General features: G+C 41.7%; 1 protein-coding gene across 2 annotated transcripts in view; it reads left to right on the top strand.

The window, feature by feature from the left end:
- The first annotated feature begins 4,639 nt into the window (after window positions 1-4,639).
- The window catches only part of CTNNA2 (catenin alpha 2), a 466,335-nt gene continuing 448,700 nt past the window's right edge, over window positions 4,640-22,274 (top strand). Inside the window, exon 1 of one of the 2 annotated variants that reach the window (XM_058838585.1) lies at window positions 4,640-4,775. The gene's annotated coding sequence lies outside the window, so the exon portion shown is untranslated. The remainder of the gene's footprint in view (window positions 4,776-22,274) is intronic. The other variant, XM_058838586.1, reaches the window with a different exon arrangement.

The following is a 22,274-nucleotide window of genomic DNA, read 5'->3' as shown; positions in this document are numbered from 1 at the left end:
CACTGGGCCCAAAAGAAGCTTAAATATTCCAAGTTCCACCAGCAGCTTTCAAAGTCTGTTTGAATTACCTATGAGATAGATGCTCCTCAATTTCTCTCACTTAGATATTAGTTCAATGATTCTTTTCCTTGAAAACCCACACTAGGTTTTAGTTCCCTGTTCACCAAAATTCTCTTTTTCACAAACAAAGCACAAATGCTGTAAAAATAGGAACAGGCATTCAGGATTAGGTGGTGAAAAAAGCCCTTTTAGACACACAGGTATTGAGATAATAACAGAAGATGTAAGAACTCAAAGAAGTTCATGTTCTTGAAGCAAACAATCAGAATGGTTTTCAGCAATAACCTCTCTTGGTAGAAGTAAGTTCTACAACAGAAGAGATGAGTAAAAGGTGTGGAGAGTTTCTTTGTGTGTACACAGACACAATGCTGAGACTTTATGCTGGGGAAAGGGGGGTAATTCCTGCTGTGGTATTCTCACAAGAGTGAGATGTAGAGATAAAAACACAGTTTGTAATACTTGAAGAAGCAGAATAAACTACTGTAAGACTGAAAACGTGTCAAATATTAAGTCTAACTGAAGAAGCTGGTATTGTACAGTACTTAGATACAAGGAAAAGACAAGAAAACAGAGGAAAAAAGAGATAAATTATGTGACAGATATTATAGCAAAAGCTAAATGTCCAGTTAAACCAAGTGTGAGGGAAAAAAATAGATAAATTGATTGCTACATTAAAAAGAAAAAAAATAAAAAAAAGGCAAAAAGCTAGAATTAGCATGAAGAAATAATATTGTGATTATATTTATAAACATGCTCAGTTTAATTTTAGATCTATCCTCAATGTAAATTCTTCTGGTATGCTGGAAAAGATAAAGGTTTTAGATTGTTATCCTCAATATCAAACTAACTTCTTCAGAGAACACATCACATGTAATTCTATGGAGAAAATCTGTATTTGCTGGATTTTAATGGTGCGCAGAAGAAAATGATTTATACTACGCTACATTGTGTCAAGGTCCTGCCTTTCTAATGTTGTTATTAAAGTAAACAAAATTCAAATGATGATTCAGAAAGACAAGTTCAGATCTTTCTGGGCATCAACAAACTATAGATTAACATTTGAAAACCAGGACTGCTGTGTGCTGAAATTTGCTGTGTGATACCCTTGGAATCTGCCTGTAAAGCCACAATTCCCAGTGCAGAGTTCCTTGAGCAGAGAAACTTAACCCCTCCTTGCTTTTCTTTCCTTGTTATCCCAGGGACCACAGAGCTTTGAGCTCTTCCAAAAAGAACACACTCAGAGAACCTAAATGCTCATCCTGCCACATAAATCCTGTGAAGTGTCCCCAGAGCTCACAAGACACCACGAATTCTCCCGTGCAACTTTCTTCTGGCTGATCACTCTGTCCTTACAGATCCACATCCTGCATTGGTGTCTTCCAACAAGGATCCCACTCCTTCCCTGATGGCTTTTCCACAGCTAAGGACTACTCCACCTATACGAGGTGACATTCAGTCAGAGGGCTCATCTTGCACAAAACCCACTTAATAGCTGGGTTCTAGATAGTGACAGTTCCACAGTTGACACAGAACTGGAAAAACCAACAAAAAGCATCTGTGTGTATTTCCCTTAAGCAGAAGAGTCCTTTGCTAATCCAAATGCCCAGAATTTCCAATGGCTGGGTGATGTTTCCTCTCTCTCTGTAGCTGGATGTTGGCAGTGGGAGATCTCATGGCATCAGGAGCATTTGTTTGGAGCTGCCAGTTGGCCTCTCTTGGCTGCTGTGAGCTACATTCACTTACTGAACAGCTTAGCAGCTTATCTCAGTTTTTAGTAAACAGTGGTAAAAAATTCGGTTTTCTTCCTTTTCTCTGAGGCAGTGATAAAAATAAGGGTGATTTCAAAAATCAGTTAATAACCAAAAGAAAGAAATGACAGAGCCTCTTTCAGGACCATGAAAAAAGTAAGTTCTTCCAGATCTTCAGGTTGCTTCATGGCATTCTGAGAGATCTCTTAGCAACAGTCCAGCAATCCATGTCTTCTGTCTCAGATAAAAGTAATCTGGACTAGGTAAGTAATCTCATTTATTTCTGAAATTGACACACTTAAGACAAAAACATACAAAACCAGCTGAATGAGTCCTTTGGTTCAAATTTACAAGAGATGTACTTGAAGCCTTGCTACTGGTGAAGGGGAGAAATACTATTTTTCATAATCACGCTTATGTATTATTTGTGGTCTTACACATACCCTATAGCTCATGCTCATTTCAGACAGATGCCTGGAGGAATATTTAGCTGACATTCAATTAGCAAAGTAATGCATGGTGATAAAGCAGTAGGTAATTTACCATGTTCTGTTTGGGAACATTCCTTGTTGCCATTAATATTCACAACACACCAGCCAGCTCCAAAGGAAGGCACTGCCCCTACCTAGAAGAACCAGGAATTCAAAACACTTGAATTACAAAAATGTAGGCAAGAAACAGAAGGTCTGTAGGTAAGAGTTCCCTAACATCACATGGCTCCATTTAACAGGATGGGAAGGACAGTAACAGTACCTAGAAAAGGAATTTGGTGCCACCTGGGAGCCCATTAAAGACACAAACTGAATCCCCAGCTTGCCTTGCACCAAGAATTTGCCTCTCATCATAAAGGGGAGGCCAGACTGGCATGGTCTCTGTTCACCTGACACTGTGAGGTTATAACAATTTGAAGTATTTCTGTAAACTACTGACTGTGACTATGTCCACCTATATGGCTGCACCAAGTATGTGCCATGAAGCACCTGGTCCCATTTAAATTCATATTTAAATGAGTTCTTGACTAAGATTGGTTTTTTTTTCCCCCGGCTTCAATCCCTGTTAGAAGGTTCCTATGAAGCTCTGCTCCTCACTTATTCACTATAAGCATGAATACAGATCCTAAGTATATTTTTTTATGGGAAGAGAGAATAAAAGACTGGAAACTGCTGCCTCTACTTGAGGCCTAAGAGGCACCTGTACCACTAACATCGCTCCCATACAGGCTGAGGCAGGGAAATTGTTTTGCCAAGATCCCTGCAAGCCTAAAACTGTCAAGTAAAGGTAAAAGAGTGGGAGGACTCCTCCCCCTCCCCTCCTTGCTGCCTGTGAGTTTATGTAGGAGCCAGGGAAGCAGATGGATGCCACAAGAGGTGCAAAGGATGCCTGGAACAACAGCACGTCAGTGGGATTTGCACTGCATGGGAACGGCAAAATCCCTTTGCAACACCCACGCTCCACAGGGATCCTCCACCACTGGCGTTTACGGGACTTTGGGCTCAGTGGTTTTGGAGCAGGATGGTGGCAGCACGTTCCATCCAAAAGAGACAGCAGAAAGTGCTGCCAGTGTAGCGAAAAGAAAAAAAAAAAAAAAGTTGGTAAGATGAGCAATACAGTTAAAATAAGAGGGAAATTAAAGTGCAAGGCTTTGCAGAGAGGACCAAATCAGCAAATCACAGAATCAAACAGGTTGGAAAAGACCTCTGAGATTATCGAGTCCAACCTGCGACCCAACGCCACCGAGTGCCACGTCCAGTCTTTCCTTAAACACCTCCAGGGATGGTGACTCCACCACCTCTCTGGACAGCCCGACACAATGTCTAATCACACTTTCTGTGAAGAGATCCCTCCTAATGTCCAACCTGAACGTCCCTTGGCGCAGTTTAAGGTCACTATGCTGTGACCTGTCATCCTGTCACTGACTCCCTGGCAGCGGAGCCCGACCCCCACCTGGTTACACCCTCCGGTCAGGTGGGGCTGCCGAACACCCAAGGAAGAAAACCACGGGGTTCTTGTAGTTTAAGAGAACAGAACGGATGTTCTGGCAATCACTCCTGACGGTGCATCCAGAACCCACCGAACCTTCCCCCTGTGAGGCAGCTGAGGCAGCGCACGGGACCCTCCCCGGAGCGCACCCAGAGGACGCCGCAGCTCCTGTTCCAGCCCCGCTGCCACAGCTCCCGGCCTGGAGAGGCCCCGGCACTGCCTTCAGAGAGCCACGGGATGGTTTGGGCTGGAAGAGCATCCCGAAGCCCATCTCGTTCCATCCCCTGCCATGGGCAGGGACACCTCCCACTAGCCCAGGTCACTCCAAGCCCGTCCAACCCGGCCTTGGGCGCTTCCAGGGATGGGGCAACCACAGCTTCTCTGGGCAGCCTGCGCCAGGGCCTCACCCCCTCATACGGAGGGATTTCTTCCTATTATCTAATCCAAACCCACCCTCTTTCAGCGTGAGCCCGTTCCCGTTGTGCTGTCACAGCCCGCTCTCGTGAGCGGCCTCTCTCCATCACTCCCGTGCCTCCCCCCCGCCTCCCGCTCCGCACCGCCCGCGCCGGGGCCGCATCCCCCGGTCCCGCAGCGCCCTCGGCCCGCTCCCAGCGCCCCACCTGCCGCAGCCGTGCCCGCTCCGTACTCACGGCCGGCCCCGGAGCCGGGAGCGGCGGCGGGTCCATCCCTCCCTCCCTCGCCGGCAGCGCCCGGCGGCGCAGGCGCGCTGCCGCCTCCTCCCCCCGTGGCTGTGGCGGGGCGGCCGCGGCGGCAGCGCCCGGCTCCGCTCAGAGCCGAGCGAGCGCGGCTCGGGCCGGCGGCGGGAGGAGGGAGCCAGGCGAGCGGGGAGGCGGGGACCGGGCGAGGGAGCCGCGCCGCACAGCCGGCCCGTCAGTGACCGGCGCTGCTGGGGAGGAGGAGGAGGTGGCGGAGGAGGAGGCGGCGGCGGCGGCGAGAGATTCTCCCACCCCCACCCACCGAGCTGAGGTGAGGCCAGGGCAAAGCATCCTCCTTTCTTCCCCTCATCCCTTCCTCCCTTTCATCCTTCCTCCCGACCTCCTTCCTTTCATCCTTCTTTCCTTATCCTCCTAACCCCCTTATCTCGCTTTCCCCTCATCCTTCCCTGCGCTTCCTGGTCCTCCTTTCCTTTCTTCTCTCCTTAGCCACCTTTCTCCACTCCTCCCCATCCCCCAGGCTCCCTCTCCCCGTGCCCACATTTCGCACCCTCCAGATATAATAATCTTGCCTTCACCTCCCCCCCCCTCCCCGCTTTTCCTTTTTTTTTTTTATTTTTTTTTTTATTTTTTTTTAATGCAATTTCAATTCTCGCGCAGTGAAAGACCGGGAAAGGGAAAGAGACAGAGTCGGTCACAGAGATAATTCCTCCTCCTGTAAAGAATGGATTTGAATTAATGGTCATTTTGTGGTGTGTGTATTATGAGAAGAGGGGGATTATATTTAGGAAAGAAAGGAGAGGGTCAAAGGTGTGTTGTTTCACTTATTTATCTATTTACCCGCCATCACTTCGAGGTGAAACCTGGCTCCGTATTATCTTAAGTCCTTTTTTTTTTTTTTTTTGGTATTGTTTGAAATTATTCTCCTTTCTTCAGGCGTCAGAGGCTCCTTTCTCCCTTTCATCCATCGCCCTGTGCGTCCCTGTGATTTGCAGTGGCTGCTGCTCCGATTGTGCGCCGGGAGCAGCGGGGAAGGGTCGGGGGAGCGGGGCTGGGCGGTGGGGAGGGGGCTGCGGGCACCTCCTCCATCCCTTCCCTCTAGGCCTCTCCCAGGGTCTGAGACCTTCCCAGCCTCCCGCTGCTCATCCCAGCCAGCGCCCAGCCCGAGAGGTGCCAGCTCCCGGCAGAGCATCTGCTCCGGTGGCGAGGAGCGAAAGTTTAAAGCGTGGCTTTGTCTTTGCGTGGAGCGGCGGGGATGGAGAGGAGCCGTGGGGATGCTGGCTGGAAGGAGACGGCAGCCAAAGTGTCCCCTCGTGGGGCTCCTTGGAGTGGAAGAAGTTTTGCTCGGCCCTGGTGGTGCTGGTGGGGAGCTGCCCGGCTCGCCTGGCTGCCGTGCCCATCTCGGGGGTGGCCGTGGGGATGCTCGGCGGGACATCCGTGCTCCAGGGCTTCGGGAAAGAAACTTTTATAGATATTTACAGCGGGCTGTAGCGGGAGGTGGCAGGCGCTTCCTTCTCTGCAGGCTGGAGGGGTGAATGCCCTCCGTCGTGCCTCGCTGGTAGCGGGTGATGCCTGGGTTCTTGTAAGGTGATGCTCTGTCACTTGGTGCTTGTGTCTCTCTCCTAGGGAGCATTTATTTGATTGCAAAAATGTTTCGGACAATTCCAGCCTTTTCAAACTTCGGTTTGCTGAATTTGACGTTAGTTCATACTTCACCAGGATAGAAACGTTTCAACCCTCCTGTTATTTTAGAAATCCACAGATACCACAGCAGCCGATGCTACAGCACAACTCTGTGAGCCTGGATATTTAACGTGTGTTATACATTACCTTGGCATGTATTCCTGAAAAATGTTGGACTTGTCAAGACTGCTGTGAGTGCTGTGTGTGTTTTGGGGTGCCAGGTAGATGAGGAGCATAAACAGGGGCAGGCTTAAACAATGCTGCTGATGAAAACACCAGATTTTCCTGCCATTGTGGCAATTACAATGCTGCTGGTTTTCCTTTTTTTTACCTGTAGTGCCTGTGATTGATACAATGCATTGTATCAGCCTTTTCATACCCCAGGTCAAACAGGATTCTTTCTAGAGGAGAAAAAGTACTGATGTGAAGGGTGAAGTTCTGCACTCAATTGTGTAAATGCTTGTTTACAGAAATACCACCTCAGCTGGGTACAAGATAGCTGTAATTCCATTAATGGGCTCTGCTGGTGACAGAAGCCCCAACAGGAAAGCTCCAGTGTCACTCGAGCCCTTACATGGAAATACAACTGTAATTCATGCAGATTTTCTGAGAGCTCTTTTAATATTAATGTTGAGCATCCATGGTACTACTGAAATGCCTTTGAAGCACCGAAAACCAAGAGTATTTGTAGACTGAGGCTTGAAAGCCAAAGGAAGCAATTAGATCTCCTGCTCTGACCCCTTGACTGTTGTAGTCACTTGGATTTCATCCAGTTACTCTTGAATGCAATAACTTGCATTTGGCTGAAACATATTTTCCAGAAAAATTGGAATTTGGATCGGAAGACAGTAAGAGGTAGAGAATCTGCTGTTTATTAAGTTATTTGGCTTCAGCTTTCAGTCATTGGTTAGTGATGTGCCTTTCTCCACTATGCTAAAGAACTCAAAGTATTTTCTTACCATGGAAGTATTTATCTGCTGTAACCCAGTATTCCCTCTCTTTTCTACTTGAAAAACAAAGTGAACTGAAATTCTTTAAATTTTTCACTGCATGCATTTTCCTCACAACTCAGTTTCTGGGGATTGTTTTTTCCAAATCCACTTTTTCAGCATTTTTATGAAAACGTGATGTGGATGCAGCATGCCAGAGCCTTTTCTCAGGAGTGTTTTGTGCTTTGAATATTACCTCTCTGGTTACTCTCCTGCTTCTGCATCACATTTACATATTAAACCTTCATTTGTAGCCCTGCATTTTCATCTCCTTTTCTCTGGGTACTCTCACTGTGGCAAACCCTTTGCAGGATTGTTTCTTTCCACAAGAGTTCATCATTCCATAGACTGGCATGTGTTTTCCTGATTGCAGCTTTATAACTTTGTACGTTGCTTTTTTAAGTAATGTTTTGTTTCCAGCATTGATTGATTATACCAAACACTCCTGCTGGCTTTTTGGAACTGATTTATCTCAGTTATGTAGCACTCTATCAATTTCTATTTGTGCAAACTATGTCATGATTTATGGTGTAGAATTACAAATAATTGAAAAGGTGTTTCGTGGTAGTGGCTCCGCCTTTGGGGAACTCCGTGTTAATCTGAGTTATGTTGTGATGAGCTCTTCTCAAAAGCTGTTCTTTTTTTCTTTTTGAGATGTCACTTAACCAGTTCTTCACCAGTTTCATTGGTTCTGGTTTGTTGTCAGGCGCTCACAGAACACTGCACCAAGGGCAGAGAAGTTTATACATGCAGACAGATATTTCTGCCAACTGGAAGTATCAGTGATATCAAGGAATTAAACCACAATCATTTCAGAAAGTCAGCTTTTGTTATTTTGTGTCCTATTACTTGTTACAGAGCTCTGAGACATCAGTTGAGTCCCATATAATTTTTCTTATTGTTTTGTTCAGGACTGCCATTGTTTTAACCTTCCTATGGCTACAACCACTGTCTCACTGGATCTCTTAGAGAGATGGTTGTAACATAAGTGTTCATTCAGACTTCTGGAATTTCCCAAGGATTTTCATAATTCCTAAAGATCCATGATTGTGGGACAGATAATTTGGACACTTCTGAGAATGCTCCTCCATGGTGACCTTTGACCTGCTGACCAGAAATGTTTTCTGCGAAGTAACACTGGTTTAACATTGTATTTTCAATGAAATGGAAAAATAATCCAAATTCTCATGTGGTACCAGCAAATCATCAACTTCTTTGCACATGCAGAATTACTTTTTGACTGTATCTGCCCTTTTGCACTGTTGGTGTAGCTCAGAATCCCTGTTTAGCACCACACCTGTGTGACAGCTGAGATTTCTTTTGTTCCTGCAGTTCTCCCCCGCTTTTTTTTCCTGCTGCCAAGAAATGTCTTCATCCTCACCTATTAGTTTTTTACACCTACTGTTTCAAAAAGTATGGATTTTTTTATCCCTTAACACTTTTCTTCTTGTTATGTATGAATTATAAGCACAGTATTTATTGAAATCTGTTTTGTGGCCAAATTGTAGTAGTTATGACAATGCCTTGCAGGTATTACATGCTGTCTGAACACACCACCATGAGATTTTAATTTTTTTTTTCTGTCTACAGTGACTGAACGACGTTTTATTACATTTTATGTGAGTAGGATTTGCTTTTAATACAGCATATTCCAAGGCTTGGCTAAAGAAAGCTGAACTCTTCACTTGCTCCACAGTTTGTTCATAGGTGGATAAAGCAAAGGAATACTTTAAATTTAGATAAAATATCAAATGGTCATGGAAAGATGAAGGGCAGCTATACAGAAATAAAATCACAGAATGGTTTGGGTTGAAAGAGACCTTTAAGATCATCCAGTCCCACTCCTCTGCCATGGGCAGGGACGTGTTCCATCATCCCAGGCTGCTCCAAGCCATGTCCAGCCTGGCCTTGGACACTTCCAGAGATCCAGGGGCAGCCACAGCTTCTCTGGGCACCCTGTGCCTCACCCATAGGGAAGAAGAGGTAAATAAAAAATACAAATATGCAGTTAGAAATGAGAAGGGCAACGTGCAGAAATAAAGAGTAGCAGCACTTACCTGTTAGGAATTAGAGTGGCATGCTTAGGACATAACTTGTTGGGAGGTTTTGTGGCTCAGGTCTGTAGGAATTGTTCCCTTAGAGATGCTTTAGCTAAGATGCAAGAAGGAGATATAAAAAAGGCCAGAATGGGAAGGGAAGATGAAAGTTACTCAAAGAAAGCTGTATTTCACAGGAGGGTGAGAGCTACTCATGACTAAGATGAACTTGTTGATTTTGTATAAACACTACATTTGTTACATTTGTTAGGATTAAGTGCTCTGAAAACATTCCCAAGGCGCAGCTTTCCAAGCCAGCAGGCTGCTGCAGGGAGCAGGAGCAGCTGAGGCTCTCAGTCCTCTCTGGAGCTCCAGAACTGATGGGTGAGATCTTCCAGCTGGATCAACAACATCTGAACCTGACTGGGAGCAAACTGCTGCTGAGTCCAGCCTGCCTTGAGCAGCGTTGGAAAGTAAAAAGACAGGATTTTTTTAAGACTACTGTCAGAAAAAAAGTTGAAGAAGAGACAACAAATACCAGAAACCCGGTTTTGTCTTGTATAAAAACAGTGGTTGATAACTTGGTTAATAACATCCTAAGTTTGGGTGCCCCCAGTGTAAGAAGGACGTGGAACTGCTGGAGGAAGTTCAGAGACAGGCCAAGAAGTTGTTGAGGAGACCAGAGCATCTTTCCCATGGAGACAGGTTGAGAAAGCTGGGGCTGTTCAGCCTGGAGAGGAGAAGGTTGTGGGGAGACCTCACAGCACCTTCCTGTATCTGAAGGGGCTGCAGGAAACCCAGAGTGGGATTCTTCATCAGGCATTGTAATGACAGGACAACAAGTGATGAAACAAACTGAAAGAGGGGAAATTTGTTAGAAATACAGAGAAATTGTTCCCTATGAGGGTGGTGGGGCCCTGGCACAGGGTGCCCAGAGAAGCTGTGGCTGCCCCTGGATCCCTGGAAATGTCCAAGGCCAGGTTGGATGGAGCTTGGAACGCCCTGGGCTGGTGGAAGGTGTCCCTGCCTGTGGCAGAGGAGTGGAACAAAATGGGCTTTAAGGTCCCTTCTGAGCCAAACCATTCCATGATTCCATTCTGATTCTAAGCTGTTGTATTGTAGCTTCTTCCTGTCTTAGAGGAATCCACTGTAGATCTAAATACATCCCAGAGTGATAATGCTGGTGTATCAAACCTGTGGTTGGGCAGGCTCAGCACTCTACAGCTGTAAATGAATTTTGTATCAGGTTTCTGGATAAGAGCTCTACATCTCAGTTTCCTCCTGGCTTCCTCAGCATCACACACGAGCCACTGAGCGAGCAGTGATATCTGGTTCCAGACAGGGGTTGGATACAGAAAGGAATTAATGAATGTTTCCAAACACTAGGATAGGTTGAAGTAATATTTATACAACAAAAGATCAGCTGCTCTGGGGAAAGAAACTGTTGTGACCATCAGTTAACAGTACAATTGGTTGGAAGGCAGGATTTTTGTGTTCCTTGTGTTTTGAATAATTTTTTGTTTTGGCATGGAATGAGCAGGTGAATTTTAAAATTGTCAGTAAAATGAACAAACTTCCCCTAGCAGGACTGTCTCTTCTCCCTTCATCCCATACACGTTTTATTGTTTCAGATGTCTTCTGTTGTCATCAGACAAAGCATTTTGGCTTTGTAAGAGGCAGGAGGAAAGGTTTTCCATAGTTTTTTGTTGGATATGTGGAGAAAGCACACTATTCCTTGAAGTGCTTTAACTTTGCTGAATCAGCATTTTCTGATAGCCAGGCTTTTTTTTTTTTTATTATTATTTTTTTCTCCTTTGGAATATGTTTTGTCTAGCTGTGCTTTTCTGCCACATCACCCCCTGCATTAGTATTCTGGTACAGAGAACAGTGGAGAGACATTTTCAACATTGCAGCAGAGACTGCCCAAGTTTTCAGGCTTCTTAAGTAATGAGAACTACTCAGTTAAGTGAAGCTGAATCCTGTAACATTAAGAACATCTCACAGGGATTGCATTTGAGAGGTAAGAAAACCAGCAGATTTTGTAGTTATACAAAAGAACTTCTGTGTTCCGAGTATTTAAAGATATTTTTGTAGCTACTTCAATCTGCTGTTATTACTGGTGTTACAGTCATTATTATGTGACATTTCTTTCTCCTGTAGACTTGTCCTTTTCTTTGAAGCTTTGTATTAAAAAAAAAAACCCAACAAGCATATGTTACAATATGCTTAATGCAGACAAGACTATTCAAATGGAAGGCAGTTTAAATGTGAGTGGAAGTTAAATTCTGAATACAGAAAGTGGAAGTGGTTTTGGTTGGGGGAGGCTCCCAGTTGCCCAGGTGACTTCTGCAAATGGGGTTTAAGCTTTTAAGTTACTTAAAGCTTCTAAATGGATTATTCACTTTGCCCTTTACTACAACTAATCAACCTTAATTTTTAATACGCTGGTATTTACTAACAAAACCCACTCTTCCATATTCCACTGAATCTCTTTTTATGGCAGTTCTCCATTAAAGCCCATTCAGCACAGCAGGAGCAGCTGAATCTCTCAGTTCTCTCAGTTGTGCTTGTAAGGAAAGCATCAATTGGAATTATTCCTTATGTTTTAAATACAGTAGCTGTGTCCACCCTGTGCAGAGCTGACAAAACCACTTTTATCAGTTCTCTATGTCTTTTCAAACATCAGAAGAAACTCCAAATGGCTTCTTCCTACATATTTAACTTTCAAATTAGACTGTGGAGTAAAGCACTTAAAAAATGGAGTAAAATTTTGGTAAGCACTGGTTTTAGTTCTCTTGTAGTGCAATCATGTAGTAGCAATAGTTGTGTCCTTTCCAGAGGATCCACACTAAGAAAAATGAATAAACTCTTTCAAAAAGAGGCATAAGAATTATTTGCAGACAGATAATCTGAGGCAGATGTTTTTTATATAATTAGGTATTTTGCCTTTGGTACTTCTAGAAAAACATTTTGTCATTTGCTTCTGGGGATAGTGAAATTTCTTCTTCAAGGCTGTTCTGTAACTTTGTACTTTGTAAAGTAATTTGGAGATTTCTGTCAATTAATAGTTTTAAGTAAATGAATGAATATTAATTAACAGAGAATAGGTGTGATGTCTTCTGTCATTAAATATTAACTTTTTTGAAAGTTGTTGTCAGGTCTTTCTTCCAGATATAAAATTACCAGATATAAAATTACCAGTAAATAAGAATTACTTATGGTTAATTCTTCATGATAGTTATGGAGAAACTTTGAATGTAGAACCCAAATACTATTTTTTTCTTCTGCATCTCTGTAAAAAATCATGCAATGAAAATGATTATTTGGTTTTTTACAAAAAATAGAGCAGGATTGGTTCTAACATTTTTTATTGTGACAGAATGTTTAAGTAAAATTGTGTCATCTGTGCTTGATTTTGATAGAGAATTTATCAAAGTGCTTCATAAATAGTTATCCCATGGTTACAAATGTTGACTGTTCAGATAAGAGACTGTACAGGCTTATATGGAAAGGTATAAAATAGATAACAGCTAAAAGATGAAGTGAGAAAAATGCAGGGCAAGCAGGAGAATAGTTCTCCCATTTGTAAAATATAGGAAAGCTGGATACTTTAATTCTTGCAATTAAAATCCACAGGTGACTCTTTAAAATGAAGTTATAGAATAGCAAAGAAAAAACTTCCATAAAACTGCCATTTGTTACCTTTTTCCCCCTCCCTTAATGGGGTCAAAGTGAGAGAGATTCATATATTTTTATTGCAGCATATGAACTCCTTTCTATTTCTTGTGCAGATAGTCTTCAGTGCTTACTATAATCAAGTCAGAAATGCAAATTCTGAATTACAGCTGCTTAGTCTAATTTTAAACGTCTCTATTATCTCCGTCATCTACATTCCCAGTGCTTGGATGCTCCACAGAAATACTTCTAAGAACAAGAAATTGTCAGGAAGCCTGTGAATGAAGGAGGATGGGGTGGTGTAGGGAGGGAATCAGGGTAGGAACGCTCTGACAAATGTCCTGCTTGGCTGGAGGCTGCAGAGATTGCAGAGCTGTTGCTGGGCTCACATGGGTGGCCTGTGCTCCCCCTAAAATTCAAGCTGAATTTCATTTGGCGTGTTTTGGTCTCTTGGCCTTGCTAAGTATTGTTTCTGGGTCACATCTGAGACCTAGCAAGAACAGGAAGGTGAAGAGAAGGAAAGAGAACTATTTCTAGCCTGTGATTTCATTTTCCTTGCATGGCTTAGAGAGAGTTCTGTGCTTGGCTAAGGCAGCAGACTGAATCCCTCGATGTGTTAATTTGCTCTCGCACACTAATTGCATCCTTGAACCAAGTTGGGGTTTTTTTCTTTCATGCTCAAATTCCAATCCTTGCATTCAGGCCTGAGCCCAGGGGATGCAGGTGAGTGTGGAGGAAGTGCTCAGGTGCTTTCTAAGATAAGTGGGGACACAAGTCCTGGGCAGGATTGTCTTCTACTCATGCAGTGTTTGGATGAAAACCATCATCAAATCTCATACACATTTTATCATTTTCTGTATGCCTTCCTCATCTTCTGAATAACTTAAGTGCATTTCCAGAGCATTTTCTGCAAATACTTTATGGTTTGCCTTGTTCTAATTCTGTACTTACTACCAACTGTATTTTGTTTACAAATTCAGCCTAAGAACTAGAAAATGTCTGGGGTATCTGTGTTCAGATATTTACCTTCATTTGTCTGGGTAAGAAACAGCATTTTATTATTGTTTTAATTATATTTAATATATTTAATTTTAATTTCCTTAATATGATCAGTGAAACTATCACCTTGCTTCTTGTGGAGTCTTCTTGGAACAGCAGCCAAAGGTATTGAATGGTCCCAAGTGATCTCAAACACTGCAGCACAACCTAATTTACATGACAGAGTAGTATGGAAGCATACATTTTGTGCAAACATAGCCAAAAAGCCTTCAGAATTAATGTCTTGAAGTAGTTGAGGAAGCTGAGTGACTGTAGTAGCCATGGTAACTTTTTTCCCTTTTGCTTTTAAGTAGAAACCTCGCTGATTACAAGGCTCCGTGTGAGCCTTGAGCTGGGGATCCGCTCAGCAAACTACAAATGTGTTGGCAGCAAAGGAAAAATCCCAGATAACTGGAAAGATTCAACACAGGGAGAGCAGTGTGGAATGGATGCAAAAATAGTAGGCTTGAAAACACAATTAGGTTGAGAGTTCTAATTGTGGCAGAGATGCCCTTCTGGAGGCTCCACACTCCATGTTCTCCTTTTTGCTTATTTTGGAACTGTTTTGGCTTGACATGTGCTGAGGCTGCACATCCCCTTTAGCTCAGATGCTGCCAGACACTGACTTTGGACTGAGATCCTTGCAAACTTGGTTGCAATCCTAAGGGTGGAGTCAGCTTAACTTTACTTTAATTGTTTTTTGGCTTTTGGGTTTGTGAGAATGATGCTGAGATGCACTGACAACATGAGTGTGTTCAGGTCTCTTGTCAGCTTAATGAGTTTATTTTTGCTGGGTGGTTGACACTCAGCCAAAAGAAACAAACAACAAAAAAAATTTACCTAGCCCAAGAACAGCTTCTTGGCTGGTTTTTCATAAAAAGATCAGTCAGGAGGAAGAGGAAAGACTTTTTTTCCCTAATTTTAAATTTTGAATCAGTTTTACATAATGGCATAAAAATGGGGATCTCTTCAATTTTGCTCTCTCTGCACCATAAACACATTAGAGGTGGTGTGAGGACTGTTCTGTTGCCACAATATCCAGAGGAAAGGTTTGTGCCACCCTTGGGGGTGCTGCAGGATTTGGGATGTCTAAAGCTTTTCTTGGTCAACCCTTGGGAGATAATCCACAGTCACTAAATAGTTCTTGAAACAGAGTGAGATGGGCTGTGCAATGATTAGGACATGGGTGGATCAGATAAATTAATGTTTGATTACACAATCAAACAAAATGAATCTTTAAGGAAGGACTGAAAACAACATTCCACAAAGAAATACCATAGGAAGTTTATCAAGGGCAAGTCTTGCATTCTGCACCTGGGATGGGACAGCCCTGGATGTGTGGACAGACTGGGGAATGATTTCCAGCTGAGGATATTCTGGGATTCTATAAAATAAATAAATATAAAATAAGACATTAGAGTTTAAACACTTCAGGTGTGCTGAGAATTGTACAGACTGATTGTATCTCCAAAAATCACCCCTTGGCTGGGCTGGTTCAGATGTTTCTCTTTCATTGTTGTTTTTCATTAATAAGTTGTTTTTCACTGGGGTTAAAGCAAGCTAGTGTAAATGAGGAAAGAATTTTAAAATCACTCTTTAAAAAAAGTGGTTTTAATAAATTCCACCTAGCTTTAATTAGAAATTGGAGTGGATGTCACCTCTGGGCCATTGCAGCTCGGGTATGGGAACGACAGGCAGAGCACAGCTGCTGTGGGACAGGTTCAACACAGCAAGACTTTACAGCTTCAGGTACTTAGAGCCCTTTTATTAAGAGGAAAGTATATAAATACAAAAGAAAAGTAGTGTATCTGAGCAGGTAAACCTCTTTTATGCATTAAAATAAAACTAAAGCACCCATATTGAATCTAAACTCTGGTCTTCACTTAATCCTCCTTTTGCAGTAAATTCAGTGCCTTGAATCTGAAATCCATTTCTCCAATTTCAAGAAATGTGCAAAACATGAGGAACGCTTAACAAGGACTGAGTAGAAAGATTTATTTTACCAGGAGCCTCTTCCAGCATTGCAGATGGTTTCTGGCTGTCTTGTCTAAGGGACTAGTTTGGGTATTCAGATTATGCAAGATTAAATCCTTGATCCTCTGAAATTAATTACAGAATTTTCATCAGTGTTGCAAAGCTCTTACCCAACACTTCTGGAGCTGGTTCTGCCTTTGGCTGTGAATTGTGTCTGTGTTTTGTGAGTGTAGCTGGAGCCAGTCCTGTGTACTATTACAGTGATACATAAATTGCTTCTGTCTCTGGAAAATTCAGATGTTTTTCTGTGTTACCTTATAGAGCAGTTGTGAGCACTGATTGTGTCTGTTACATGCTTTAGAAAGCAAATGATTTATGTGAGCAGGATTTTTTTTTTTTTTGTCATTTTAACGTTAAAAATGTAGCAATAAGTGTCTGGTACATCAGCTCTTCTTTGCATCTGATTTCTGAGCTGCTGCAAATACACAATACATAGTGCTCAATCTTTCATTTTAATGAGCTATTTTTGTGTTGTTGATTTAATCTAAAGACTGCTTTTCCTCTGAAGTGAGAAGCTTCTTTTGTCATGTTGGTAGAAGAAAACATTACAGGTGGATTGAGCTCCCTCAATGTGACAGAGAGAGCTTGTAGTGTTCAGCTTTGCTCTTTGCTTAGGGCACGGGTCTCATGCTGGCTGATTCTCTACAATATTTTGGGTTGTAACTCAGTGCCAGAAACAACCCCAGCCATACCAAAGCGCTGAGTTCATTGATAAATTTCACTGTATTTCTCCCCAAAGTGCTGGTGTGGGTGGACAGATGCCCTGGGAGGAAGCACAGCTCAGTCTTTAGTGTGGCAGGGTACATGAAATAATGGTGAAATTTCATGAAAGAACCGGCATTTCAGAGAAAATTCGGCAAAGTGGAAATAGAATTTCCAATGTCTTGAATTTCAGGTATTACAGACACGTGTATCTTAAATTCTGTGTGCTGAACTGGAATTAACTCTGTGCTTGTGTTTCTAAACACAGAGTGCTGTGGAAAACATCATGAGGAGAGATACAGGACCTGTCAAGGGCAGTGGTCACAGTCACTGTGTTAGAAAGGTTTCATTATTTGTTTCTCCAAGGAAATTTTGGTGTCTGAAGAAAAACTGTTTTTTCATTTTTGGATCCCACTAAATAAAATAGATGGATTTGGTGGAGGTGTGTAATCACTTGGATTTCTTGTGTCCCAGCAGTGATACCACACTGCCACGTAAAGTTCTCACATATTTAATCACCATTAAAGGAGATGTTGGTGTTTTAGCCATATTTATCAAGGTCCTCTGTCGTGAAAATGCAAAGCAAAAACTCACCACCACCTTTTACTGAAAACTTACCACCACTTTTTACTTTTATCTTTTACTGCCTGTGGCAGGAGGTTTGGAACTAAATGATCTTTAAAGGTTCCTTCCAACCCAAACCATTGTTTGGTTCTGTGATCCTGGGATTTTATTCTTTTAAAGAAAAAATTTTGTTGAGAGTCATCCCTAAAATTCAGTCTAAACTTCAGACCAAAAAAGTGTGTATATATTTCTAAATAATGGAGTGTAAAGTACATGTCAGTAGTATTTTTAAGGCTAAAACCATTTGAATGTGTTAAAATTGATTTCTTCACAATACTTTGAAAAAGCTGAAAAACAGGAAATGTTGTATTTTATTATGATAAATTATTGTGCTTCAGGTGATTTCCAGATATCTTATGTGTTAAAGTAATGAGCACTTCCCGTGCTGAATTAGTTTCTTGCTAAGTTAGGTTCTTAAGCCAAAGGAAAAATTAATTTTTAAGAGCTGCATTTCTGTAAAGGTTGTTACAAAATACAAATCACTGTAGTGAGGCCTCAGTAAAATGCAATCTATTATTCCCTGTGTTTTATATCAAGCCAGCTGGATGTAGGGAGATGCTTTTTTGCTCCACACTGGCTAAGAGCTGCTGCAGTCCAATGTTTTGTGTCCTGGTGCTATTTTTGTTGCTGCTGTTTGTGTTGAAGGCTTGTGATTTCATTAACAGTTATTTTAAAACCTGAACAACCTGACAGAGGGCTAAATAGAGCATAATTCTGATTCCCATGTAGATAAGCTCAACAACACATGAATAAAAATCAGGTTGGCCTCTCCTCCACGCTTCGCAATTCTCCTGTGTGGCTTTGGGAAATGGGCCATGTTATCTTTAATTTTTTAAATAATTAGCATTACTTTAATCCAAAGTGTGTTTCTAGATGAATTTGGGAATAATAATAGTTGTGGTTTTTAAGACTCCTTTTTTCCTGGCTGTTTTTGTCCGTGTTTCTGGCATGGGGGAGTGGGATCTTATCCCATGAGCCACCTTCCAGGGCTGGGAAGCCATGCATGGAGTGAAGGAGTTAAACAATTTTCCCAGACTTTGAACCTGTGTTAGGTTATGATAACCCCTGAAAGCCCAAACTTTTATCTTACATGTTACCTGCACCTATACAAGTCATCCTAAGAAAGTCTTTGTCACTCAGGGTGGCACAACACAGGCTCGTGTTTGTCCTTAGAATTAAGGAACTTTGACTGAATTACAGGGGCTCTCCTGATCCTTATTTTCCTGGCCTCAAGAATGCTCTGGTGACCTTCTGCTGACACTACAGAGAATGTGGCATTTGTTGATGAATTCGAGACCTGCCCCTGAAATTTCAACCAGAGGTGCTTGTTCTACAACACCAACTTTGTTTTTTGAGGTTATCACTGTGACATTTGTCCCTTCTCCACATTATGTTCCATGTTCTAATACTTGTATTCATTTGATGTGATTTGCTCAATATAAGAAAACAAGCCCTTCCTACATTTATTTTTAAGTGAAGAGAAAAAATGACTTTCTCAGGAATGATGACAATGAGCTGTTTATTACCACAAGCTGTGCATTTTATTTTCTTTTACTTAGAAAGCAGTGATTTGTCTGAATTTTCGGAGTGGTTTTTAAGTGAATAATGATATAAGAGCCTTCTTACTTGAGGCTTCTTATAAATGTAGTTATTTATATGAGGAAAAATTGTTCAAGCGTGGATTATTTATGCGGAGGAGAAAACTGGCTCTGGATTGATATAATTTTTCTTTCCCATCTGCTCTGAACGAATTTGTTTTCTCTGAGCAATGAGTGCTTGCTTTCAACTTTAGTTTAGATACTTAGGAACTCCTTTTAGTGCCTCCCTTAATCAAGTGATCCAATTCCAACTTCACCTTTTGTTCTTCAAGGCAAACCTTGTTCTCTCGTGGCTTCAAAGAAGTGTTGTGGCCTTTCCCCTTTCATTTTTAGCAGACCTGGTTTCATCAGGAGTTTAAAAAGTAGAACTGAGGTGTTTTTTTTTCCCTTTGGTCTGGTGATATTGCCATGTTTTTTCCTTTTTTTTTTTTTTTAATTTTTTTAAAGTTTTTTTTAAATATTTTTTTTGTCTCTACAACAATTAAGATTAATTGCACTTTGCCCCCACCCCTTTTTGATTTCACTTTTGATGCCAGTCCCTTCCTAAGATGGCACAATCTGTGCCTGGAACCTGGGCTTAGCCTCCTGAGGGAACTGTGATGTCAGTTTACCCACCAGGCTGTTTCAAAATGGGTAATTCTGCCATTGGGAATGTGCAGTTGTTGGTTAAAAGAGCATCCAAGAAGCCTTCCTAAAGGATTGTTAATTATTGACAGTAAAGAGAGACATGGAGGGGTTTGTATGAATAAAGATCTCTCCTACCTACAGCCAAGAATGACCTAATTTATTTTTTTTTTTTTAGGTACTCCAGCAGGATCTGTCTGTAAACAGTTTCTAAGCAACAGCTCCTTGTCCTCTAGAAAGAATGTCACATTTTATCCCTGACTCCTGGGTTTTACAGCCCTCCTGCCCAAATGTGCCCTGGTTTAGGGGGAGGTTGGAGGAGCCTCTTCAGCAAGGATGATTCTCCTCTTTTGTAGTACCAGCACCCTCCTAGGGCTCGCTGACGTGTTGGAAATTAAATCACTGTCTCCTTCAGTGCTGCTTTGCTGTCACAGGCCAGCACTGAATTATTTCTGTGCAGCTTCATAAACATTCTGTAATGATCAAAGAGCCCATATTTCTACTTCCATTTAAATCCAGGAGGTGACAAACCAGAAACTCATAGGTAATTTTTTTTCCTTTAAATGACTACATGGTTTGAACTGGTTTTAAGGGAAAAAAGTGAGTTTTCACCATAGCACAGGACTATTTTCACCAAGACTTGTGTGGCATCTGTCTCAGACTGGGGAAATTCAGAGGTAAAGAAGAGAGCCCTTTGCCACCAGATTTTTATTGATCCCATCCCTGGAAGTAAACATTTAGTTTGTTGAACATTTGGAAGGAAGAAGAGTAACAACCTCATTAGTTAGCAGAGGATGGTGGGACCTACAGAAATGTATTGTTCATTTTACTTGGTTATTTTTAATTTGCTCTGTTTTCTGCTACTGTTACGTAGTATTTCAGTTTGAAAAATGGTCTAGGTGCTTTTATTAGCAGAGAAGGCCTGTAGATGTTGGAAATGTTTGGATTTGAGCAGTGGTAATGATTGATAATATAGGCTGTAGCCTATAGCCTGATTTAAAGGAATTGTACAGTTTATTTCTTCACTAGATGAGGTAAAATGATAGGTCTGGTGTCTGAGAAAAACAGAGCTCTCTGTATGTTTCCTCTGCTATTGTGAGGAGCTGTCTGGTTTCTTACAACTCTCTTTGATTTCAAATCAAACAAAGGAAACAGAGATTTCTGCCATGTACAGAATGGGGAGTGAGAAAGTAATGGAGGCACTTTTCTGCCTTGCATTAAGGAATAAAAATGAGTAGAAGGAATTCTGAGAGAGAGGTTAGGTGTTATGATGTGCAAGTGGAAAGCACGACAAGAAAAGAAGTTTACAATACCTGTCTGTTTAAAACTTAACATCAAAGTCAAAAAATCTGGAGTTAGAAGACGGGCGAAACATGAGCTTTTGAAGAACTTTTTATGAAAACAGCAATAAAACTAAGATTTGTGATGTTCTTACTCTTTAGGGGCTGCTAGGGTGGCTTCCTGTCAAATACCATAAAAACAGGCTGATGAAAGAGCTGAGAGTAAATTCTGGTTTTTACTGTTTTCAGCGTTCTCGCCTTCTCCATTACATTTTGACCAAGAGTAGTGTATCATCATAAAATTCAGACTGAAAGTGAGCTTCTGGGGCTTTGTACCTTTCTATTCATTTCTTAGGTAAAGAAAACGGTAATTTCAGGCAATCCTTACCAATATTTGGCTAATATTTCCCTCTAGCTTTGGGCCAAATTTAACTGATTATTTGTCTTTCATGTGGAATAATTCCTCATTATTATCATTATTTCTCTGTTTATTCTGTGAGACATGGATAAATCCCACTGAAAGAATGTCTCTGTTGCTTAAATATTCCACTGTATACTAAATATTCTTTTGTGTACAAGTCAAATTCTTGCACCTTTGCAGCTTCTGGGTTGATAGAAAAACCTCCCTTTTCATAAGCAAACTATTTCAGCTTTGTTTCCTGCATATATTAACAAAGTGTTTGAAGATTGAAGGGAGTGAACATGCAGTGAGTCATCTCTTATGGAGAATAAAACCTGGTAGATTTGTGAATGAAATCCAGCTTTGTGAAGTGGAGCATGTAGTTTATTATTGCTGCTTTTTGGGTTTGTTTGGGTTTTTTTTTTTCAGTATATTTTTGCTTTTAACAGATGTGTGAGGAAAGTTTTAATTAGACTCGGGAAGTGCTGTCTTATACATTTGTAAATCAGCAAAAACTGGGATGAATTGAATTCAGTAGAACTCTGATATGGCTGGGAATATCTGCCTGAGATATTTTGAAGAATTTTTCAAGTGCCTCCGTTGACTCTATTTCAGGAGCTTTGATTCCTAAACCTACACACAAACACGTGGATGCCTAAAAGGTTTGAAAGGGAACTGAACACTGAAAGTTTGATGAAGTCCCTTGACTGTTATGTGTTTGAACAAGTGTAGGATTTTAGCAGAATTGTGGCTTGGTCTGATGACATCTCTGGAATGCCAAACTCTGCCCAACTCCAAGTGCGTGTTGTACAGAGGTTTCTGCAAATCAGAAAATACTAACCATGCTGATCACAGGGCAAGTTAATAATAAAACCTGTCCTTCTTTCTGTGATGGGCTTTGGAAAGAAGAGGATATATATGGTTTGATTGATCCCTGGATATCCCATCCAGCCTCTAAGAACCAGCTGTTTATGGACTCCCTGAGTCTCAGGGCAGCAACTGGACCAGAGTTTTTAATTGAGGACAGAGATGTTATTGTTTCATAGATTCCCTCGTTAAATGTTCCCTTCATTTCTGAAACATCCTGCTGCAATTGGTTCCATGAAGCTGAGGGGAGAAATGTTATCTG

Source organism: Poecile atricapillus, chromosome 4 (genome assembly GCF_030490865.1).
Source record: "Poecile atricapillus isolate bPoeAtr1 chromosome 4, bPoeAtr1.hap1, whole genome shotgun sequence".
NCBI lineage: Eukaryota > Metazoa > Chordata > Aves > Passeriformes > Paridae > Poecile > Poecile atricapillus.
The sequence above is the reverse complement of the archived record's forward strand: the minus strand, read 5'-3'. Positions and strand labels throughout refer to the sequence as shown.